Source organism: Oncorhynchus masou, chromosome 18 (assembly GCF_036934945.1).
Source record: "Oncorhynchus masou masou isolate Uvic2021 chromosome 18, UVic_Omas_1.1, whole genome shotgun sequence".
NCBI classification, from domain to species: Eukaryota; Metazoa; Chordata; class Actinopteri; order Salmoniformes; family Salmonidae; genus Oncorhynchus; species Oncorhynchus masou.
In genome coordinates, this window is record NC_088229.1 from 27,693,452 (window position 1) to 27,716,816 (window position 23,365).

At 40.6% G+C, this 23,365-nt stretch overlaps 1 protein-coding gene across 2 annotated transcripts in view; it reads left to right on the forward strand.

Moving 5' to 3' along the window:
• Positions 1–1,051: 1,051 nt before the first annotated feature.
• Positions 1,052–23,365, forward strand: part of LOC135504328 (probable pleckstrin homology domain-containing family N member 1) — a 46,691-nt gene continuing 24,377 nt past the window's right edge. Inside the window, exon 1 of one of the 2 annotated variants that reach the window (XM_064922790.1) lies at positions 1,052–1,269. The gene's annotated coding sequence lies outside the window, so the exon portion shown is untranslated. Of the gene's footprint in view, positions 1,270–12,555; positions 12,874–23,365 lie in introns of those variants that run through there. The other variant, XM_064922789.1, reaches the window with a different exon arrangement.

The following is a 23,365-nucleotide window of genomic DNA, read 5'->3' on the forward strand; positions in this document are numbered from 1 at the left end:
CTGAGATCTGATCCGTTACCCGACATAATAATATAAATGTATTTAGCCTAATTGTTTTTATGACTACAGACAGTATGACTGAGTGGAATTTGTTTGAATAGCACAGATTTAAATGCTACTTCCTGTCACTCAAATTCTAACTCTACATCCTGTGGGGTGTCAATTACAAAATTCTGAATTGAGCCCAACCCTGGTGTGTGCTGGCGTGGTCCATGACTGAGCCCCAGCACCACATGAATAGGCCCAGGCTCTGTGCAGTCGGCAGCTGCTTCCTTTGAATGACCAAAGACAAAAAGCTTTAAATCTACAGAACCCCTTTCATCTGTACATTTGATACCCATCTTCCTCACCCCATTGTCACTGCAAACAGGTCTATGGCGTTGGGCTCAAAGTCACTACTACACTGCGTCCTGCAGACTTCATTTTGAATATGCAGTTGGCCACAAACAATTCTGTTACAGTTTTACACACACCATCAAAGGCCAGAGCATATCTAAATAATGTCGCTTGTAGCTAGGTATAAAGATTTGATTAAATAAAATGACCCCCAATAAATGACCAAACCAGTTTGTGTAAAATCTGTGTAAATGTACATTTTTTGTGTGTGAAAGAATCAGTTAGAATTCCTGCCTTGGATAGTGACACAGAACAGTACATGGGAAAGTCCCTATCCTACTGTAAATACTTTTAAGGGTTTTGGCTCAGGCTATACATTACAATGATGGGAGTCTCTCCTCATGCCTCCCATACACCTAATGCCCTCAGTTGTCTTAAAATAAGCCTAAAAATAGTACCGTTGGGAGAAAAGGGAGGCTGGTGGAATATGTGATAACCCAGGCAGGAGACCCTGGGTGAGTCCGGCTGCTCCGACAGCTTCCTGTTCAGGAAGGGCAATTAGGAATTCTTCAGGGTAGGATTCCATGGCCACGTGCAGGCTGGGGCCCAGTGCTGTACCAGGCAAAGGTTTACACCAAGCTATTCTTGCATAACCCACAGTGATAACACTGATGCATTTTTCTCAACACACATCACAGCTACCAACATCTCTTTTCCCCCCAAGCCTTATTTCTTTAGCTCTGCCTTAGCTCCTGTAACCAAGTCGGCTAAGTAAGTCCATGCAGTTTTTGGATAGTTTGAAGTTGGTGTATGAAGTAGCATTTCAGAGGGAGCTGTTTCCGGGTGGTGCGCGGTGGTGTCGTCTTTGTTTTCCTGAACAGGAGACTGCTGGATTTGTTTCTCTTCCACGGCACATGTCACGTTCATCATGAGGTAGGTGTTCTCACACCTACCGAGTGTCTACCTGTCACTATGACTGGAAACAGGCACTTTTTGGAGGAGTAGAATATAATAAATCACGTGCATTTTACTGTCATAGAATTAATAATGAGTAGAACAAAATTACTTGTTGAAATCCATTTCAGGCAAAATTAGTTGTTTGAAGGTAATGTATCTCGATGGATTGTGGTGCCATTTCAAATTTCTGTTTAATTTACTTGCAGCAGCAGTACCAAATACCGGTATTTTAGATAAATAAGCATTTTCATATTGTTTTGTAAAGTTGAGTTAGCTCCTCCTTTTCAGCTCTTCAAAATAATTTGCTTGCATCTCTAAATATAATCAAAATTAGATCATAAATATGTGTTTGCCAATACTATTTTACTTGTTATTTTGTTTGGATACAATTGAGTTTTGGATGTTTGCATCATATACGTCCAACCTCAATGATGTCCGCGCAAAGTATGAGTGGAAATTCTTAGGTGAAACCAGGGTGCTCTTTGATAGCTACAGTAATTAACACCTGTCTTCCTGAAAGATATTCTTATCAGATACCACTTAACTCTCTTAACCAGGCTACATGACCAACACAAATACTATAGCATCTGTGCCATACATGTAGTGTAGCACCAGTAATTTACATGATCCTATGCCCAAGTTTATCTCTATATCATAACATAGGACATCATCAGGGTGAATTATGAATAGCTGGTCTCCTTAACTCCCGTTCTCTGATAGGCTCTTTTGGGACTGTGTTATGTCTACTTACGTTCTGATTGGGCAAAGGCCGTAGTGGACTCAGTAGCTCTGTGACTGGAGATCTCTTTGTTGACAGAGTGGCGCCGAAACTGAATGTTTTGTGAAGCCATAAAACTGCTTCCAGGGTTGAGCAACAGCCCCTGTTCTATTAACACACTGACAAATGTGTTAATGTATAGCCCTCTTGCAGACTCCAAAGTGTATATATGATGGAGTCAGATGATACGCAGGCAGGCCCGTGGACTTTGATTCCTAATTTCTTCCTGAATCATTGAAAATAAATTAAATCTGCCAATCATTTACTTGACCTGAGGGCCTATGTGAATAATGTTAAACTTGAGAGAGTGTCTAGATCATTCAAGTTCCAGATATAATAGGTGATGAAAGAAAAACATAAGCATTTATTTATCAGTGTGTGTGTGTCCATGCATTCTCCTCAAATGTATTTGTTCACGAGGGAGCGTTTTGAATATTTTGATCTCCCCCTACTCACTGTAATGCTTAGGTGAGATGCATTCTTTGACGATGGCTCTCAGTATTTCTCAGTAAATCACTTTTAATTGGGAACTTTAACACTGTGCTCAAGTAAATCATGCTACTCACTGAACACAAAGAGGAACCAGTTTTTTTACACCCCTCATTGAAGAACAAAGGGTCCCCAGTGCAGCCAGCAACAAACACGCCCGTCATTTCAATTCAGAAATGTACTTAGGCATTAAGGCAGTCAGTTTTATTAATCTGTACCCTCTGGCTGATGCCTTTTATTGAAGATCAGAAGGGCTATATGCAACAGAACATTGGTCTGCTTTTAAGTTGTTCCACATACAGTATGTGACATCTATGTTCCTTGTGAGTGGATTTTATGATAACATGAGATTTGACCATTGAGTTGTGCTTATTATTGTATCTATACAACCTTTTTTGAGAGTGTTAGTTGAGGTTCATGATTATTCTTACCCCAATATTCACATTTCATATTTTTATCATGCTGCTGATCTTGGTATCATATTTGTTCATTTTATAAATCGCATTTAATTTTTAGAATGTTCCGGGTGGCTTCTTAGCACAATGGAAGGGCGAAGAAGGGAGATAGGTGTACCATGGCGGTCTGATCCCCTCCTTGGCAACCAATCCCTTTGGGCCCAGTGATGACTGTATCTTCACATGAGCCCCGCTCCCCAAGGGTCCTCTCATCACAAACACATCTTGCATCATTATCTAGACCTGCTGTTACATTTCTAAAAAATACATGTTTCTAGCTTATGCGATATGATATATCTATGGCAGTATTTCCCAACTCCAGTCTTCAAGTAATTCTGTTAAAATGTGTATCTTATATGCTCTTTTCCCAAACAACTGCCATTAACAACTTCCTAATGAAAATAGAGAAAAACTTAGAGAATATTGAGTCCTCCTTATTTTGTCAGGATTGATCATCTGAAAGAATACATTTTAGTGAATGGTGGTATTTTTCTAGAATTCTATGGCATGTTCTGTGATCAGGTACTTTCTTATCTGAATAGGATATTAAACACATATATGCAACAAAACATATTACAAATGGCATTTAGTCTTACATTTGATAAGAAAAGAAATACACAATATTTTATCTTTATTTAACTAGGCAAGTCACTTAAGAACAAATTCTTATTTTCAATGATGGCCTAGGAACAGTGGGTTAACTAACCACTAGGCTACCCTGCCGCCCCTAATAAAGCAACAACTTAATTGAAAGAATAAGGTTAGGGGAATACAATCTCTTATTCAAATCTGAAAACTAAGTGCAAGTTACATCAAATCAAATTGTATTCGTTACATGCGCCGAATACAACAGGCAGTGAACTGCTTACTTCCAAGCCCTTAACCAACTATGCAGTTTTAAGAAAAAATACATAGATAAGTAAAAAGTAAAAAAGAAAAAATAAGAAAAAATTCTAAAATAATTAAAGAGCAGCAGTAAAATAACACTAGCGAGGCTATATACAGGGGATATCGTTACAGAGATAATGTGCCGGGGCACCGGTTAGTCAAGATAATTGAGATAATATGTACAGTTGAAGTCGGAAGTTTACATTCAGTTAGGTTGGAGTCATTAAAACTCATTTTTCAACCACTCCACAAATTTCTTGTTAACAAACTATAGTTTTGGCAAGTTGGTTAGGACATCTACTCTGTGCATGACACAAGTAATTTTTCCAACAATTGTTTACAGACAGATTATTTCACTTATAATTCACTGTATGGCAATTCCAGTGGGTCAGAAGTTCACATACACTAAGTTGACTGTGGCTTTAAAAAGCTTGGAACGTTCCAGATTATGTCATGGCTTTAGAAGCTTCTGATAGGCTAATTGACATCATTTGAGTCAACTGGAGGTGTACCCGTGGATGTATTTCAAGGCCTACCTTCAAACTCAGTGCCTCTTTGCTTGACATCATGGGAAAATCAAAAGAAATCAGCCAAGACCTCAGAAAAAAAGTAGCAGACCTCCTCAAGCCTGGTTCATCCTTGGGAGCAATTTCCAAGCGCCTGAAGGCACCACGTTCATCTGTACAAACAATAGTACGCAAGTTTAAACACCATGGGACCATGCAGCTGTTCAGTGGAAGAAGCCACTGCTCCAAAACCGCCATAAAAAAGCCAGACTACGGTTTGCAACTGCACATGCGGACAAAGATGGTACTTTTTGGAGAAATGTTCTCTGGTCTGATAAAACAAAAATAGAACTGTTTGGCCATAATGACCATCATTATGTTTGAGGAAAAAGGGGGATACTTGCAAGCCGAAGAACACCATCCCAACCATGCAGCACGGGAGTGGCAGCATCATGTTGTGGGGGTGCTTAGCTGTAGGAGGGAATGGTGTAGTTCACAAAATAGATGGCATCATGATTATGTGGATATATTGAAGCATCTCAAGACATCAGTCAGTTAAAGCTTGGTTGCAAATGGGTCTTCCAAATGGACAATGACCTTAAGCATACTTCCAAAGTTGTGGCAAAATGGCTTAAGGACAACAAAGTCAAGGTATTGGAGTGGCCATCACAAAGCCCTGACCTCAATCCTATCCTAGTTCCGCCCCAGAATTTGTGGGCGGAACTGAAAAAGCGTGTGCGAGCAAAGAGACATACAAACCTGACTCAGTTACACCAGCTCTGTCAGGAGGAATGGGCCAAAATTCACCCAACTTATTGTGGGAAGCTTATGGAAGGCTACCCAAAATGTTTGACCCAAGCTAAACTAGTTAAAGGCAATGCTACCAAATACTAATTCAGTGTATGTAAACTTCTGACCCACTTGGAATGTGGTGAAAGAAATCAAAGCTGAAATAAATAATTCTCTCAACTATTATTCTGACATTTCACATTCTTAAAGGAAGTGGTGATCCTAACTGACCTAATACAGGGCATTTTTACTAGGATTAAATGTCAGGAAATGTGAAAAACTGAGTTTAAATGTATTTGGCTAAGGTGTATGTAAACCTCCGACTTCAACTGTACATATATTTGTAGAGTTAAAGTGACTATGCATAGATAATAAACAGAGAGTAGCAGCAGCATAAAAGAGGGGGGTGGCAATGCTAATAGTATGTTCTCTGACCTCCCCCTATAGCCTGTCTCATCGTTGTCGGTGATCAGGGCTAACACTGTTGTGTCATTAGCAAACTTAATGATGGTGTTGGAGTCGTGTCTGGCCGTGCAGTCATGAGTGAACAGGGAGTACAGGAGAGGGCTGAGCACGCACCCCTGAGGTGCTCCCATGTTGAGGATCAGTCTGGCGGGTGTGGTGTTACCTACCCTTAGCACCTGGGGGTGGCCCGTCAGGAAGTCCAGAATCCATTTGCAGAGGGAGGTGTTAGGTCCCAGAGTCCTTAGCTTAGTGGTGAGTTTTGAGGGCACTATGGTGTTGAACACTGAGTGGTAGTCGATGAATAGCATTCTCACATAGGTGTTCCTTTTTTCCAGGTGGGAAAGGGCATTGTGGAGTGCAATAGAGATTGCATCATCTGTGGATCTGTTGGGGCGGTATGCAAATTGGGTGGGTCTAGGTTTCATAATGGTGTTGATGTAAGCCATGACCAGCCTTTCAAAGCACTTCATGGCTACAGACGTGAGTGCTGCGGGTCGGCAGTCATTTCGGCAGGTTACTTTAGTGTTATTGGGCACAGGGACTATGTTTGTCTGCTTGAAACATGTTGGTATTACAGACTCGGGCACGGAGAGGTTGAAAATGTTGTTGAAGACACTTGCCAGTTGGTCAGCACATGCTCGGAGTACACATTCTGGTAATCTGTCTGGCCCTGTGGCCTTGTGAATGTTGACCTGTTTAAAGGTCTTACTCACATTGGCTACAGAGAGCGTGATCACACAGTCGCCTCTGGATGAGCGTTTTCCTGTTTGCTTATGGCCGTATACACCTCATTGAGTGTGGTCTTAGTGCCAGCATCCGTTTGTGGTGGTAAATAGACAGCTATGAAGAATATAGATGAAACTCTCTTGGTAAATAGTGTGGTCTACAGCTTATCATGAGATACTCTAACTCAAGGGAGCAAATTTGTAAGTCGCTCTGGATAAGAGCGTCTGCTAAATGACTTAAATGTAAATGTAAATGCAAAACCTCAAGACATCCTTCGATATCGTGCACCAGCTGTTGTTTACAAATATACACAGACCGCCACTCCTTGTCTTACCAGAGGCTACTGTTATATCCTGCCAATACAGTGTATAACCAGCCAGCTGTATGTTATTCATGTCGTCGTTCAGCCACGACTTGGTGAAACATAAGATATTACAGTTTTTAATGTCCCGTTGGTAGGATATATATGCTTGTAGTTTGTCCATTTTATTATCCAATGATTGTACATTGGCTAATAGGACCGATGGTATCATACTATCATAATTGCTCCTGTAAGTTGCTCTGTATTAGAGCGTCTGCTAAGTGAATAACGTGTAAATGTAATAACCATAACATTATATACAACATTCCTCTCATGGATATTGTCATCAAAATTGAACTGGAATTATAAAATATTATAAGAATAAGGGATATAATAACAATAATTGGCTTTTCCAACTTAAATGTCTTCTGACAGACATTCACTAGGCCTGTAGCCTAATACAAGAAGAGTCAGACCAAATTAAAAGCAGGCAAGAAAGGGGAAATTACCAATGAAAATCTGAGCTACTGAGTGAAGACTATGAGTCCCTTTACTAGTACCTATGTTCATTAAGAACACCTGCTCTTTCCATGACATAGACTGACCAGGTGAATTCAGGTGAAAGCCATGATCCCTTATTGATGTCACTTGTTAAATCCACCTCAGAGTAGATGAAGGGGAGGAGACAGGTTAAAGAAGGATTTTTAAGTCTTGAGAGAATTGAGACATGGATTGTGTATGTGTGCCATTCAAAGAGTGAATGGGCAAGACAACATATTTAAGTGTCTTTGAATGGGGTAAGGTAGTAGGTGCCAGGCGAACCGGTTTGTGTCAAGAACTGCAACAATGCTGGGTTTTTCACATTCAACATTCAACAGTTTCCCGTGTGTGTCAAGAATGGTCCACCACACAAAAGATTTCCAGCAAACTTGACACAACTGTGGGAAGCATTGGAGTCAACATGAGCCAGCATCCCTGTAGAACGCTTTCGACACCATGTAGAGTGTATGTCCCAATGAATTGAAGCTGTTCTGAGGGTAAAAGAGGGGTGAAACTCAATATTAGGAAGATGTTTCTAATATTTGGTGTAATCAGTATATATCTGTGTATGTTTCCGGTGAGGGTGTGATTGTGCCTCAGCCCTGTTTGCAGCCTCAGAAGCATGTTGTCTAGTCTCTCCAGCCCCTGCCTATCCTTGTCACCATGGGGGCAGCTATTGACTGCTATGACATGTCTATAGTGTCGCCTTCCTCACATAGGACAGAGATCTGACAGAATACATATTTTTGCTCAGCTTTACTTCCTGAAGTGTTTCCATTCCCTTTTAAGATGATTTGGTCATGTATATGCATGTACTGTCCTAGTGTGAACAATTCATAACTGGCTTTGGTATTGTGTGAGAAACAATGGAGAGGATTCTCGAATGGGAGAGACAGACAGGTGTGTTTGAAGACGGTGCGCTGCAATAGTCCATATGTTGTGTCCAGAGCACACAAACCTCTTCAAAACGACACAATACCCAATGTGCCCGAGAAGCAGGCGATGCAAACAGACATGCTCTATACCAGGAGTACAATGAAAAAGGAGACCTGGAGGTCAACATTTAGCCTCATCTCCTAAACAAACTCCACAGGGCCACGCACATGGCTTTCCCCTCATTACTGAAACTTGACCCTGAGCAGCCACTGGCCAGGTGTGTTTGATGGGCTGTGGCGGTCAGACCTAGCAGGGCCTTTCATGGGCTAATGTGTGCAGATGAGAATGTGATGGCTTCGCTCAAATATAAAGAGATTAATGATCATAATGTCCAAAATAATAATAATAATGAGCAATGGATTGTAAAAGCCTTCTTTTCTTATGTTCAAAGTGCTTTACATAGGGGAAAACTCAAAATGAGAAATTAAGATTGAAAATGTAGTGGGGTTTGTAATTTTATCTTTATGGAACAGGTCTCTCTTGTAAAAGAGATTACAATCTGTTGAATAAAAATAATCACATAAAATAATTATGTGTTGGTGTCCATGCATTTGAATGCACTGCTAACTAGTGCAATACATTTACATTAGCGTTGTTGCATTCCCAACAAAAAAAGTCACTTTAAGGCCCTAAATTTGAGACTAATGCCAGTAAGTGACTTCCAGCATTGTATCCTTTTTAAGGCCGAACATCATAGTGGATTTTGTGCATTATAAAACTTCTCAGCTTTAGGCCTTGAAGATCACATGAAAGTGTCTTTTCTTCACTGGTGAGGACTATTGATTGTGTTGAGTAAATTAAACCACTGGGCTGGCCTAACAGATGTGTTGTGGAATAAAGGTGCTTTAATAATTGGTTCGTCTGACTCCTCTTTCTCTGTGTCCCTATGGCAACAACCCCATTGGGGCTTATGGGATGGCTCTCCGAGACCGAGACACACACACACACACACACACACACACACACACACACACACACACACACACACACACACACACACACACACACACACACACAATCCTTGGGGCCCAATTACTTGGTGGTATATGGCAGCTAGTTGGAGCAAGGCTGTGGTAGCTAGCCTGCTTGTGTGTGGCAGTCCCCAGGTGAATGCTCCACACACACACACAACTCCTCTCATATCACTTATAAACCTCTTTCATATAGGAACACATCACAATATGGAGTTACAGTGAGGTAAGGTAATCTGTCACATGAAATGTATCTATGTAGTAGGCCTAGTCATTCATTCCCACTCATAGCTCATCTCTGGTCAACTCAGAGGTAGCTGAACTCTTGAGTAGTGCAAAGACAAGAAGGTAATTGGTGAGAAACTTCATAGAAATCAATGGTTCAGCACTGATCATGATAATGAGAGCTCTTTCAGCATCACACCTGTGCTAAGTCCTTTAATTTCCTGTAAAACAATGTCAACCTCTGTAATTATCCCACAGTCACTGAGCGGAAGGACAAAATGAAGACAGGTGGATAAAACAAAACAAACAGATTCAGCATAATAGCCTAATGGTACTGACGAGTAATGACAAAACTATGACTTGGCTTACGATGTAAGAGGGGGAAAATCATGTAGGTAGCTTGGTGAAATTGTAAAACCTGAGTGATGACAAAATTAAATGTGATCATAACTCACATACTGTCCTTAGGGCTGACCTAATGTCTAACTAGTGTCCAGTGGCGTAAGGTTACAGGGATCTATTTGGGAGGAGGGGTCATAAAAGTCCACAAGCTGACCACAAACAGACAAACTGACCAAATTATATTACATTTAAAATGAATGACCTCACAAAATCAACAATGACTAATCAGACAATAAGAAGTGGATACAATTGGATAAACACAATGGGAAAGTGGGTACAACAGGGCCTAAATGCAAAGTAATACAAAAACACACACACTCTATGATGGCATGAACACTAGCCCATTTAGCAGAATTGTGGTGCTGTGTGTTTTGTGTGTTGTGTGTGTGTGTGTGCGTGCGTGGGTGCGTCTGTGAATGAGTGTGTGTTTAGTGTGTGTGTGAAGCTGTAGTTAACGCTGGACCAGTGTTGATGGATGTCTTTACATCCTCCCTCGCGTGACAGGCCAGCCTGATACCCATCAGTACTCAAATGAACTCAGGTTGTGCCCCAGCTCCTCACTCTAAACCTAATTTGAAATGCAAATGAAAATGCTAAAAAAAGCAAATCTTTCAGACCAGGGCAATTTACTCACCAATCCCTTTGAAAAAGGCTAACTTTCACTCAGGAACAACTTTAGAGAGAAGCAGAAAAGCTAATAGGTATTGTTTGGAAGGAAACATGCCTTCACAAGGCATGTTTTCTGTGTGCTTGAACACTTAGGTGCTTTGGTGCACCCATAGTTGTTACCCATGTCTGCTAAATGCAGAAAAATAAACACATATCATAGTCTTCCCTGAGTAGTTATTCCACTCTCACAACCACTGTATGTGGTTGTTTTTATTAATATTAGTTGAATACATTGCCTGTAAGCCGCTCTGCTAACTAAAATGTAATGTTAAATGTAAGGCCACTGCTACTCTATGACAGGTTGTGTCTCCAACTGCTATCATGTTCAGTGGCGGCAGGTGGTTAGAGTGTTGGAAGTTCAAATCCCAGAGCGGACAAGGTAAAGGTCTGTTGTTTTGCCCCTGAACAAGGCAGTTAACCCGCTGTCATTGAAAATAAGAATTTGTTCTTAACTGACTTGCCTAGTTACATTTTTAAATAAATGTTCAAATTAGATGGATCCTGCATAATTCTACTCAAAACACCTGCTCTTTCCATGACATAGACTGACCAGGTGAAGTCAGGTGACCGCTATGACCCCTTATTGATTTCACCTGTTAAACCCACTTCAATCGATGTAGATGAAGGGGAGGAGACAGGTTAAAGAAGGATTTTTAAGCCTTGAGACAATTGAGGTATGGATTGTGTATATGTGCCATTCAGAGGATGAAGGGAAAGGGAATGGGCAAGACTAAAGATTTAAGTGCCTTTGAAGGGAGTAATGTAGTGCCCGACGCACTGGTTGGAGTGTGTCAAAAGGTTTTTCACACTCAACAGTTTCCCGTGTGTATTAAGTATGGTCCACAATCCAAACAACATCCAGCCAACTAGACACAACTGTGGGAAGCATTGGAGTCAACATGGGCCAGCATCCCTATTGAATGCTTTCGACACCTTGTAGAGTCCATCTCCCGGCGAATTTAGGCTTTTCTGAGGGCAAAAGAGGGGTGCAACTCAATAATAGGAAAGTGTTCCTAATGTTTTGTTCACCAGTGGAGGCTGCTGAGGGGAGGACGGCTCATAATAATGGCTGGAATGGAGTGAATGGAATGGTATCAAACATATCAAACAAGAATGTGTTTGATACCATTCCATTCACTCCATTCTGCCATTATTATGAGCAGTCCTCCCCTCAACAGCCTTAACTGTTGTACACTCCATGTATATCTGTGGCCTGCCAATTCGAACAATCACCTCTCCTCTCGCCTGCTTCACGGCAATCTGTGCCACGCCCGCTCCCCTGAAACAGGATCTGAATCTGGCATTGTTTGTATTGTCAAAGCTAATCCAGTCAATTACACCAGGACCACAGTGGCTGCCTTGCCCACTAGTCAGCCCAGCACAGCCAAATAGACAGCCAGCCAGCCAGCCCAGCCCAGCCCAGCCCAGGGATTAGGGCCTGATGCCTCCGGGGCTCAGCCTCAGCCCCATCAGCCCCAGTGATTGATAGACCAACATATCCTGCTCCTGTCACCTCCCCCTCCCTCTCTCTCCCTCCTTCTCCTTCCATGGCCTTCCCTGGCTCACCTCCAACGGCATGTGTCTCTCTGTCTGTCTGTTTTACCTACTGGTACTTTGTTCAACTGTCGTTCTGGTTGTAAACCAGTAGGGCTTTATTTGTTAGCCACAGAGGCTGGAATGGGTGTGTGAACAGAAAATAGAGAGACTGAAAAAGACAAGGGCAAAGAGCAGGTATTTCAGGTTACAGCCATTTCATATACGCTGACAAGTAAACCAGAGGTCATGTGATTTTCTACAGAGGATTTTAGGTAGACTCTACCCCCCCCCGCCCCATCGTGGATGATGGTGGTGCAGTTTGTGTTGTGATAGGAACAGAAGAACAGAAGCTTGGGCTGACATCGTAAACATGGGGGCAGTCGAACTGGTGAGGTGGGACTGGAGGGGGGGACTGGGGTTAGTCTCAGACCTGATTGGCCCACTGCAGCGCAGGGGACACACCTGTGAGCACCAAAGGCTTAGGGGATTGGCTGAAACCTGAAAATTACACCTGTGTGCGTGTGTGTGGGGGGGGGGGGTACATGTAAACCTAGCCCCTTTACAAATTCAGTCGACTCATCTTAAGGAGCTTAACCAGGTAGCGGCGCCGCAAGCTCCCTTGAAACTTGAACCGAGTCAAACCTGTTGATTAGGTTTTTGGTGTTAGTTCTTTGCCTCCTCGTTGAGTGTCTAGTCAAGCCGAGCTAATTCTCTTGCCTGAGATTGACGACTTTTTCAAAGCGACCATCATAGAGGTAGTCTCTCTGTGAGAGGAGGGAAGAGGAAGACAAGCATATGAAGCCAGCAGTCCCAGCAGCCAGCAGCCAGCAGCCAGCAGCCAGCGCTCAATGATGGCTCTTGTCATGGGTTTCTGGCTCACTTGACCACACCTGGGAAGGAAAGGGTAACTCACCAACATGATATCTCTTTCTTTGTTTTCTCTTTGATCAGTGTACGATTTCCTCCGACATTATTTGTGATATATTTGCTTTGTCATCGCCCTTGTTCAGCACCGGCTTACAGGTACACTGAAGCCCAGTTGTGTGTATACTTGTGTAATGGCCAGTAAGTGGATGGCAAGCAAACAAATGTTGTTGGTATTTGTGTGCTGTTACAGGAAAATGCATGCTTCGATGGCAAGCATATCATAAACCGTATCAGATTCCAGTCCATTTAAAGAGAAAGAAAAAGAGGGAACAATAGAGCCAAACGTTCATTACTAAACTGGAAAGACCAGTTGGGGCAGGTAGAGGCAAACAGCCAGACTTGTCAAAGGATATAAAGACAGCGGCTTTTTCCCTCCAATACACATTTGGAAGAACATTTGAGCAGTTATGGTAACATTATGCTAGTTTTACATCTAGAAAAGCTGATGATAATCAATTGACGAAAAAATCATGTTGAATGTTTTGATTATTTCACAAAAGAAACATTGTTATTATGTATTTAAAATAATGTATCTATTTCTGATAAACAATTATAAAGAATGCATGGGAGCATTTCTTGTTGATGTAAAATGGCTTTTGATAACTTATATCTGATACCTGTTGAATAAGAGTCTCATCGCAGCCTTTTGTTAGGATGTTGCATGTCTTGAAAAGGAGACTAAAATACCAAGGCTTGTTCTAACTTGTTTCCTTTGGAATGTAAAGATAGAGATTTTAAATATAAATCTCTGTTTGTCTTAATATTTGATCTGAGAAATAAGAGGCTTCATGTAGTGGATGTATGTTGAACGTAAAATGTCTGCTCATCCATTTTACTCTCCTGTGTGGTTTCAATTGCAAGTCAATAAGGACTGTTATATATTGTTAGACTTCTGGGATTATAAAATCGCCATGATGATAGTTATGTTTTTGGAATGTTTTATGTAGGCAAGAATATTTAACTAATATTTTGCATATTTCATGGAATTATAAAGGGGTTGTTTATAAATGGAGGGAAAATGTGAGGAGTGAGGTGGAAGATTTTGTTTGGTGGCGAGAGAGAGAGACATTTGCGCAATTATTACACATACATGAATGAGTCATTTGTAATTGCTTATAGCTTTTTAAAGATTATGGCTATGGTTTGGGCATTACAGATATCACGACTGGTCTGTAGAGAATTTCCATAGTATGTGACTTGCTGTATTGGCAGGCCATACAAAATGGTGGTTGAATTTTTTATATCATTTATAGTTTTTTTACAGCTTAGAAAACAGACATGTGAAACTCAGAACAAATTTACTAGCGTGTTTCCTCTCGGTGAGAGAAAACTGTAGTGCCAATCACAGAGTAAGGTGAGAGGTCAGGAAAAAAAACATTAAGTTTGTGAACTGAAGAACAGGCAATTTAAATAGGTACAGTATGACTGACTATGCAGCTTGTGCAATAACCGGTTTAAACCATTAACGTTATAGTCGTTATATCTTGATGGAATGCTGTTGCTTTGTGCCTCGATAAATCAATGGCAATAGGTGCTATAAAAATATGTGAAACCTTGGTAGGGTTTTAAGGATATTTTTTTATTTAACCTTTATTTAACTATACGTTAAAGGCAATCTATTTAACAATATATTAAGGGAAGAAAATATAATCAGACAAAGCATGGAAATATTATATATCTATTCCTAGCTTTAATATCAATGTGAGGAAAATTGGAAATGCTAATCTATATTTGTGAGATTTATACCAACCAAACTGAAATATAGATTACTGAATTAAGGAACCATGCATGAGAGAGTCTACAAACCTTTTTTGCTTAACAAATGTCTTGTAAATTTCACTCACTCATAGGAAATATTTAAAACTGAAAGGGAAAGGAAACAGTGATAGTTCTAAACTGAAATATTTAACTCTGATAAAATAGTAGAATAGTGAATAGAATTCAGTGATTTAGCAGAGGGGAATTGAACAAGTGACAAAAGCGACAAATCGAGCCACAAAGCTTTTCTCTCCAAAAGTCTGGAGGGTTAATTAGTTGTGTTGAGATAAGGTTTAACCTTAAATAAGGTTTTGTATTTCCCTGCCAATGTTCTCCACAAAAATGCCAACTATTGATTAAGGGCCAGGCTGGTTTACCTATCAGGTTGTTCATTTCACAGTGGAGTCACATTCCAGCGGAGAGGGCAGAGTTACCTGATCACCCCTCACAACTCAGTAAGGCTACAGCATGGGCAGCCATAAGCGCCATGCCAAATGAACAACAGCTCCAACAACGGAATAACTTCAGCCAAAACAGGGATGAGTTCCAGGGAGAAAGGGAGAAAACTTAAGCGAAGCTAAAAGAAGGAAAGATAACAGAAGAAATGCACAGCAAGTACTTGTTGGTGGTAGGATGCCAAGTACTCCAGTAATACTTGAAACTATAGGGTCTACTTGACTTGAACTTTTATTTCCATTGTCTTCTTCTTCATTCCAAAAGCTTTAATACTCATTCTTTCTCACAAATCTCTCTCTCTCTCTTTCTCTCTCTCTCTTCCTCAGGCCTGCAGCCCTGGTTTATAATGCTGATGATTAACTAAATAGAGGCTGCTGCAGAGAGCAGGTCTGCTTGGCTTTCTCATTTCATGGGGCCTGACTGACTGACCGGGAAGAAGCTGAAGTGTTTACAGGCTCTGGTTTCTGGAAATTCAAGATATTTTCTCCCCCCTCCCCCCACCTTTAATCACTTTGTTTTGTTACATTCTTTCCTTTTGGGTTCCTTTTCACAACGGTAAGGTTACAGGTGCATTCTCCATTTTCATTCTCCACCTCCCTTTGCTGCCTGTGCTTTTCCCTCCCTTATGCTCTGTCTTTCTCTCCTCTCTCCTGCTCTCTCACTCTCTCTCCTTCACTAAAGATCTTCCATTTAGCTCACTGGCAGGATGACTGGAAGTCACTTTATTCTTTCCCTCTGGACACAAGATTGTCTTGATTCTATTTTTGTTTCAGGTTTACAGAAAATGATTCCTGTTTAAAATATATTCAAATAGTTCATTGGTATAAGTATTGCTGACTTAATGTACCAAGTCTCAAAAATATTCTAACAGTTAATAGCATTTTTTTTTTACAAAGCACGATGCAAGTAGTTTGTAGGCACTTTTCATTGTCGACTAAATGTATACATATTTAAATTTTAATTCAGACTTGTGTCAATATTATTTTAAGTGGCAATGTAAATAGAATGACTAATTAAGGAATAATGTAACATACTATATTTGAGTCTTTATCTTACATAAATAGAAATAATGAGCATGCAGCATTACGTCATATGGGATTCTAATGAGTGTGATATTTTCACACTGTGTACAGTACCTGTGAATCGCCCATGTTATTCAGTAAACGAAGGCAGTCTCAATGACCTTCTGCACACACTGCATAGGAACAGTTCAGGTCAGTCCAGCATTCCTCCAGGCTTTCATCACATTACAAACACAAATAAATGAGGAACAGGAAAAAGCAAGGCATTCATTTCCCCCTTTGTTTTCAACGTTTCATCAAATTACTGTTGAAATTAAAATTAGCAGAGTTTGGTGCCAAAACAGCATGTTGCAACAACGTGCTAATTGTGCTAACATCTTCAGTGACATGCGATGTGAATACGGAACAACTCCCCCCAAAGCCTTGTTACTTCAGTTTTGATTATGAAAAATGCAGTGGGGTTAGTCTAGAATGGATGTTCGGAATGAGGGAAAAGTTGCATCCATTTTAAGAAAAGCAGCCCTCTCAGCCTTGCTGTGCCATAGAACCAGACCAGTCAGAACAGGTTTGGGCAATCATTAACAGCCACTGTGGCCCACTCTCCTGTAACAGCCAGCCTAAGCTACAGCCCCTACTAGAACAAAGACCCTGTCTGCCGTACAACAAGCTGTATTTTTAGTTTTGAGGCAAGTTTCAAATAAGTGGTTTCCCCGACTTCATCTGTTGTTCAGGTCCTGAGGGTTAGTTGATATATCGACACTTATCACTGCTAGTTTGAGTTTGAGGTAGTGAAGTCCACCCAAAGCCAAAATTAGTTGAGTTAACTAAAGTGGGGTTGTAATGGATATTGATGACGAGTTGTATGTGTGCCTGGGTAAGGGGGTATACTTGATTTTGTATGTTTCTCCTTCTTTCTGGTAAATATAAATGTAGTTTCAGAGATGTGATAGACTGGCCTTCTAATGATCATTTGCATCCACAGCTAGGGTTGTCAACAGTTTAGAACACCCCTCTCTTTTCAGAGTGGAATGTCCCTGAAGCCACCATTATGCCCATAGGCGGGGCTTATCCACACACAAACCTACCAAAGGAAGGTTAGCCTTTATCAAGTTTTTTTGTCAGTCAAAATCAGGAGATATCACAACACTAATATATACAAGACAAACATGTATTGGAAAATGCTCAGAGGAAAATATTATTAATGCGATCTGTAAAATAATAACTTTTATGACCCATTGTTTGTCTCCTATTCATGTTTGGATGGTCATCCCCATCTTACGAGGCAGCATTGGATATAATCACTCTCTCTAATACTGCCTGGTAATGATGATAATAGCCATCTGCTAACTACAGTGAGACACCACACAACTTACGACATTAGCTAGCTACATTAGCACACTTTACCTCAACTTGGCGGCCGTTTTGTTTCAAATTAAATGGCTTGGTTCCCACTGAAATGGCTTTCAGGATCCATCTTACCTGACAGTGCTGGATTGTACAACTGTGTTCTAACACTGTCTGGTAACGATGTTTCCTGGGTGACTCACATACCTCCAGAGATACTCCTCAGCTATGGACAGACTTAGAGGGTCAGGTGTGACCCCTTGATGAAAACCTACCATAGTCAATACCTGATCAGATTATCTGTGGTAACTGTACTGTGGTAATGGTAGCACTTGACTCCAGTTTGAACACACAGTTTGAACAAACAGTTTGAACACACAGTTTGAACACTCCATCTTTCTTCAAGGATTTGATGTCCGATAACGTCACCGATAAGAAGACTTGGTTGAGCGTCGCATCTGTAATTTTGGTTAGAATTTTGCTAGCATGCAGAGGTGGGCTGGCTATACCAGGAAAGTGGGAATAGAATGATATTTTGTTTCCCCTCTTTTGAGTTGACTTGATTCTACATGGGCGATTGTCCATGGAGATTGTCCTAAATCTTCCGTTTGGCACATCTTTATTATACTAGCTAAAACTACACATCTGAAAAATGATCCGTTTTAACGTCATCATTTATTTGTCAAAAAGATAGGCATATGAAGTGCTTATTTTGTGAATCATATTGGAAAAATGTATGGCAGATATGACTGGGGTGCTTTTTCAATCAAAGTAGTTGAAATTTCTTAGTGTTACTCAGTTAGGAATCAATTTAAGCAAGTGGAGTAGATTAGTGGCACGAACGGATTACGAGAACCGAGAGGACAAGTAGAGGAGACAGTTAGGGGCCCGAGCTCACCCAGTCTTTGTATTATCCACTTCCCTGTCCTGTTTTATAGTGGCCCCACCCAGCCTGAGTTAAAGAATACCAGTCGGTTGATGGTTCCACCGGTCGTACTACTCATTTCCGTGTACCCTCCCCCCTGCAGCGTATGGCTTTGTGTTGTGTCACTGTGATTGGTTCAGCTCGCCTTACCAGCGTGGCACATCCTGAAACTGACACGAGCTCACCTGAGCACTTACGAAAGAAAGAAACTCAGCAACATCCTCCTTGACTCCCCCCAGCCTCCCCTCTCTCTCTCTCCCTTCATATGAATGATTGCTCTTTTTTTAATCACTGCTAAGTATATCCCATAACTCTATCTGTAGTGTCTTGTCTTTTTACTAGGCTTTATTGGAGAACAAAAGTGTTTTGCCTCGCATCTTTTTGGTTCCAATTAGAATGTTTTTATTGTGTTTCCTTTTTGTCATAAGCAACTGATAAACAGCCATAGACTTGAATGAATTGATCCCTTAAGGAAAACTTCCATCTCGTTCCATGTCTCCCATTTTTCATGGTCTTCCATGAAGAAAAATAAATCCCAATTGAGTAGGTGAAGCTCTCTTACAGCCAGCACAGACATAGGGAAATAATAAACAAGGAGCCGGCACAGTCTGAATGTTTGTTTAAGGAGGGAGAATTACCCCACAAATATTGAACCACACCTTTTTTGGCTCACCTCATGTCGTTTGCCTTTATCTATGACATAGACACACGGAATGGTTCAGTGTTTGTCATATTTTTTCTTTCCCTTTTTTATCCCCTCTCCTTTTCACACGGTTAAAACGACCATTTAGATGTTGCACTGAACCTTAAAGTGGCACGATGATATCATTTGTGGTGAAAAGGCACCACATTTTCCCACTTAAGCTGGTTTTCTATATCTTTGACGTGACCAGTCAATCATCAATATGTCTTTTGTCTTCATTGTAAATTAACTCCATATAACATAGTCTTTGAGAATACGAAAAAGACAAACTAGTATCCATGTCTGTGTGTGAGACAGACGGACGGACAGACAGACTGACATACTGTATCTTTTTCAGCCTGTCTCTTCTTGCATCTCATCCTGCCTTTTTCCAGCTGGCTCCCTCTGCGTACAGGGGACGGTTGGTTCAGAGAGTCCTTCAGTCCTAGCTCCATGGCCTGTTGATTGGCGTCTTACCAGACATGGTTAGATCTATTTATCCCTGTCTAATACTGTCTGGTAATGCCGTCCATTGAATGGTATTACCTTCTTTTTTTCCTCTCTCCTTCTTGCACAGAAGTTTGAGCTCTTAGGTCTACACTATGTATATACACTGTGTTTGTGTGTGTATATGACCAGAACATGGACACAATGGTTGAAATGACAGATGGGTTGAGATATGGTGTTTATGGTGATAAAGACAATAACTATAAAGGAACTTTGTACTGGAAGATTGATTAAGTTGCCAGTGATTTTCCATGTGCCAAGCTTGTGTCAGAGTTTCTTCCTTGAGCAGCGGCCCAGGATGTCTAAAAGAAAGCTATACAGCATTTTGGGATATTTGTGATGCCAGAAGTAATTTAAATGCTTAAAGGTGCATTCAAATCTTCTCTCTCTCTCTCTCTCTCTCTCTCTCTCTCTTTCTCTCTTTCTCTCTTTCTCTCTCTCTCTCTCTCTCTCTTCTCTCTTTCTCTCTTCTCTCTCTTTCTCTCTTTCTCTCTTTCTCTCTTTCTCTCTCTCTCTCTCTCTCTCTCTCTCTCTCTCTCTCAATTATTTTATATCTATATGGATGTAATATTATGTTCATGTAAATAAAGGATTTAGAAGAACATTTAATTTGGTATTATCTTACTTAATAAAATAAAGATTTGCGTATTCGCTCAGTGTTCCTCAGGGTTTTCATGGTTATTAAATTCCACATGGGAAACTTGCCCAGAGTTTGGCACTTCTCCAGGTACAGTAAAACTTGTAACAACCAAGCTGTAGATAACCATATATGTTTGGCAATAAAAATATGACATGAAAATAGAAAATAAACCTGAAAGAAAAATAATATTTGACTTTGCGCCTTTCTTTTTGACTGTGATCATAAAGTGTTGTCTGAATGCATTGAATTATGTTTTCTAGTCACATAGTTTTGTTTGAAGGGATATGAATGTGATGATATGTAGGCCTGTCCTTGCTGTTTTCTCCGATCATTGTGTTCAGGGGACTCTTTACCAGGCAGAGTGCAATGCCTGGCCCCAGTCAGGTGGAGATCAGGTTACATCTGAACAGAGCTCCTTTTTAAATGTCTCAATTTACCCATGAGGTCCCCCTATCAGCCAAGCCAAGCCCTCATTGTGTTCCAACTCCTGCTCAAAAGCACCTCCTAACAGGGTGCCCAGTGTGTCTCGTTGTTAGACTGAGATGCATAGGGCCACTTTTCACAGATTTTAGGGCCAGAGATTCCCTCTTAAAGCTGGAATCCACATTAAGTGAAACAGCGCCACTGGACTCCCCAGGAGCATTTGTTGTTGTTTTTGTTTTGTTTATGACAGGAGGAAAGGAGCATCCAGCATCTTGGTAAAATTGTTTAGCACATACTCTGCCGTTCTATGTGCAATGATGTGCAGCGATGTCCGAGGGAAAAACGGTGTTTGAAGGGACTTCTTTGTTGTTGTAATATTGCAAACGGACGTTGCAGTTTCACCGCTACGAATTGTAGCTTTAACATGCACACATGCACGCTCGCACTCACTCACTCACACAGACACACACAAACACACAAATAGCAAAAACCCATTGGTGTTTAATTACAGCTGTTAGAGGCTTGAGGTGTACACTATAAAGGAGGATCGAGGAGTTGTCCTAACTTACCAAAATATTCTAAAATAAGTTAAACATTTTTGGAACGATAAGCTTGAATTGGGAATGGTCTAATTGACTCAACAACCAAAAAACAGACACAGTATATATATTTAGCTTTCTTAATGAATCAGAAAATCAACAGTTATTTCTGGTTGTTTATCAAAGTTAGCTGGCTAACTCAGTGATCCTCTTTGTAGTAAACCCCTCTGAGGGGTTGGTTTCCTTGGAACTCTGATTGTATCAGGAGGAACACAAACACAGAGTCCATTCGACCATTTACTAAACCAGGCCCGGGACTTTACTGATCTCTGATGCAGAACAAGAGCTGAGCAAAAGGTTCAGAGGAAATAGTCTTCATCCCTCACTACTATGTAATGGTTTTCCAATGCTAATGAATAGGTGTTTGGTTAACAAACAGCCAACAAATGTGTAACTGACTAATACCATGCAATAAATTGCGTCAGTTTTATTTCCCTTGATGCTTTGACTGAACATCCACTTTCCGTGTGAGTTCATGGTCACAAAATTATATATTCATGCCAAATCAAGGAAGGGGTGCACATATATATATATTTTTAAACTATTTAAATAAATTACATAAAACATGTAAAAACTTCAGGGGTAGTCAACTATTTGAACATTTGTGTGACATCACAGACTGCTCGTAGCTGGGAGAGGGAGGATTCCAGTGCTGGTCTGTGCATGCGCCAGTGCCGTCCGACCAGATTCCTGCGATTCACCATGGAGGGTGAGGTTCACCTGGGTTTACCAGTGAGGTGAAATGGGCCGCGTTTAAGGCCTGGCACCACAGGCTGAATTTACATTTTTTCATCTACCTGTCAATTTTGAGATTTGTTGGATTTTGGTCTATTAATATTAGAATTTCCATAAAGTATACATAAAAATGTAAAACACTTAATGAAAAGTACATTTTCTTTAGTTTATCATACTATTGTCATCAAAATGTTAATGAATTTTAATCACTTTAAAATGGACATGCATCAATCATTTCTAATTACACATCATTTTAAAGGCCATTTCATAAAGAATGTTACAAACTGGACTATATTTAGTAACCTTGAAAAGTTGGTAATTGGGTCTAAATTGACGTTTGGCGTTTTGTAGAATAAATTGCATATATTTGTCTTCAACTGATATTTCCCGAAAATCAGACTCATGCCAAGAAATGTTTCTCAGCTTCAGAAGCATTCACCAAATATTGTGTGGTTATCCTTAGATATATTCTCCAGACTTGCCCAGAGGGAATTATTGATTTGTTGTATTTTATTCTAGAAAAACGTATCAAAAATGCATTTGACATACATGTGTTTAGTATTTTACAGATAGAAAGAGGATAAATGTATTTATCAACAATCTGCTCTGGACAAGTCCGGTCCTGGAGGGTCTTAACAAAATGAACCCAAAATATTCAGGCACGCACACGCACGCACACACACACACACACACACACACACACACACACACACACACACACACACACACACACACACACACACACACACACACACACACACACACACACACACACACACACACACACAGGGAGGGATCTCCGGTAGAGTGAGTCAGAGAGATTGAACACGTAGTAGGATTTAGGGCATTGTGGCAATAGTCGGTATATTGTGCCTTCGGAAAGCACTCAGACACCTTGACTTTTTCCACATTTTGTTACATTACAGCCTTTTTCTAAAATGGATAAAACATGTTAAAAAAACTCAGCAATCTACACACAATACCCCATAATGACGAAGCAAAAAAGTTTTTAGAAATGCTTGCAAATTATTTTTTTTAAATTCCCATAAGTATTCAGACCCTTTGCTATACAACTCAAAATTGAGCTCAGCTGCATCCTGTTTCCATTGATCATCCTTGAGATGTTTCTACAAATTGATTGGAATCCACCTGTGGTCAAATCAATTGACTGCACATGATTTGGAAAAGCACACACCTGTCTATATAAGGTCCCACAGTTGTCAAAGAAATTGTCCGTAGAGCTCTGAGACAGGATTGTGTCGAGACACAGATATGGGGAAGGGTACCAAAACATTTCTGCAGTACTGAAGGTCACCAAGAACACAGTGGCCTCCATAATTCTTAAATGGGAACCACCAAGACTCTTCCTAGATGTTGG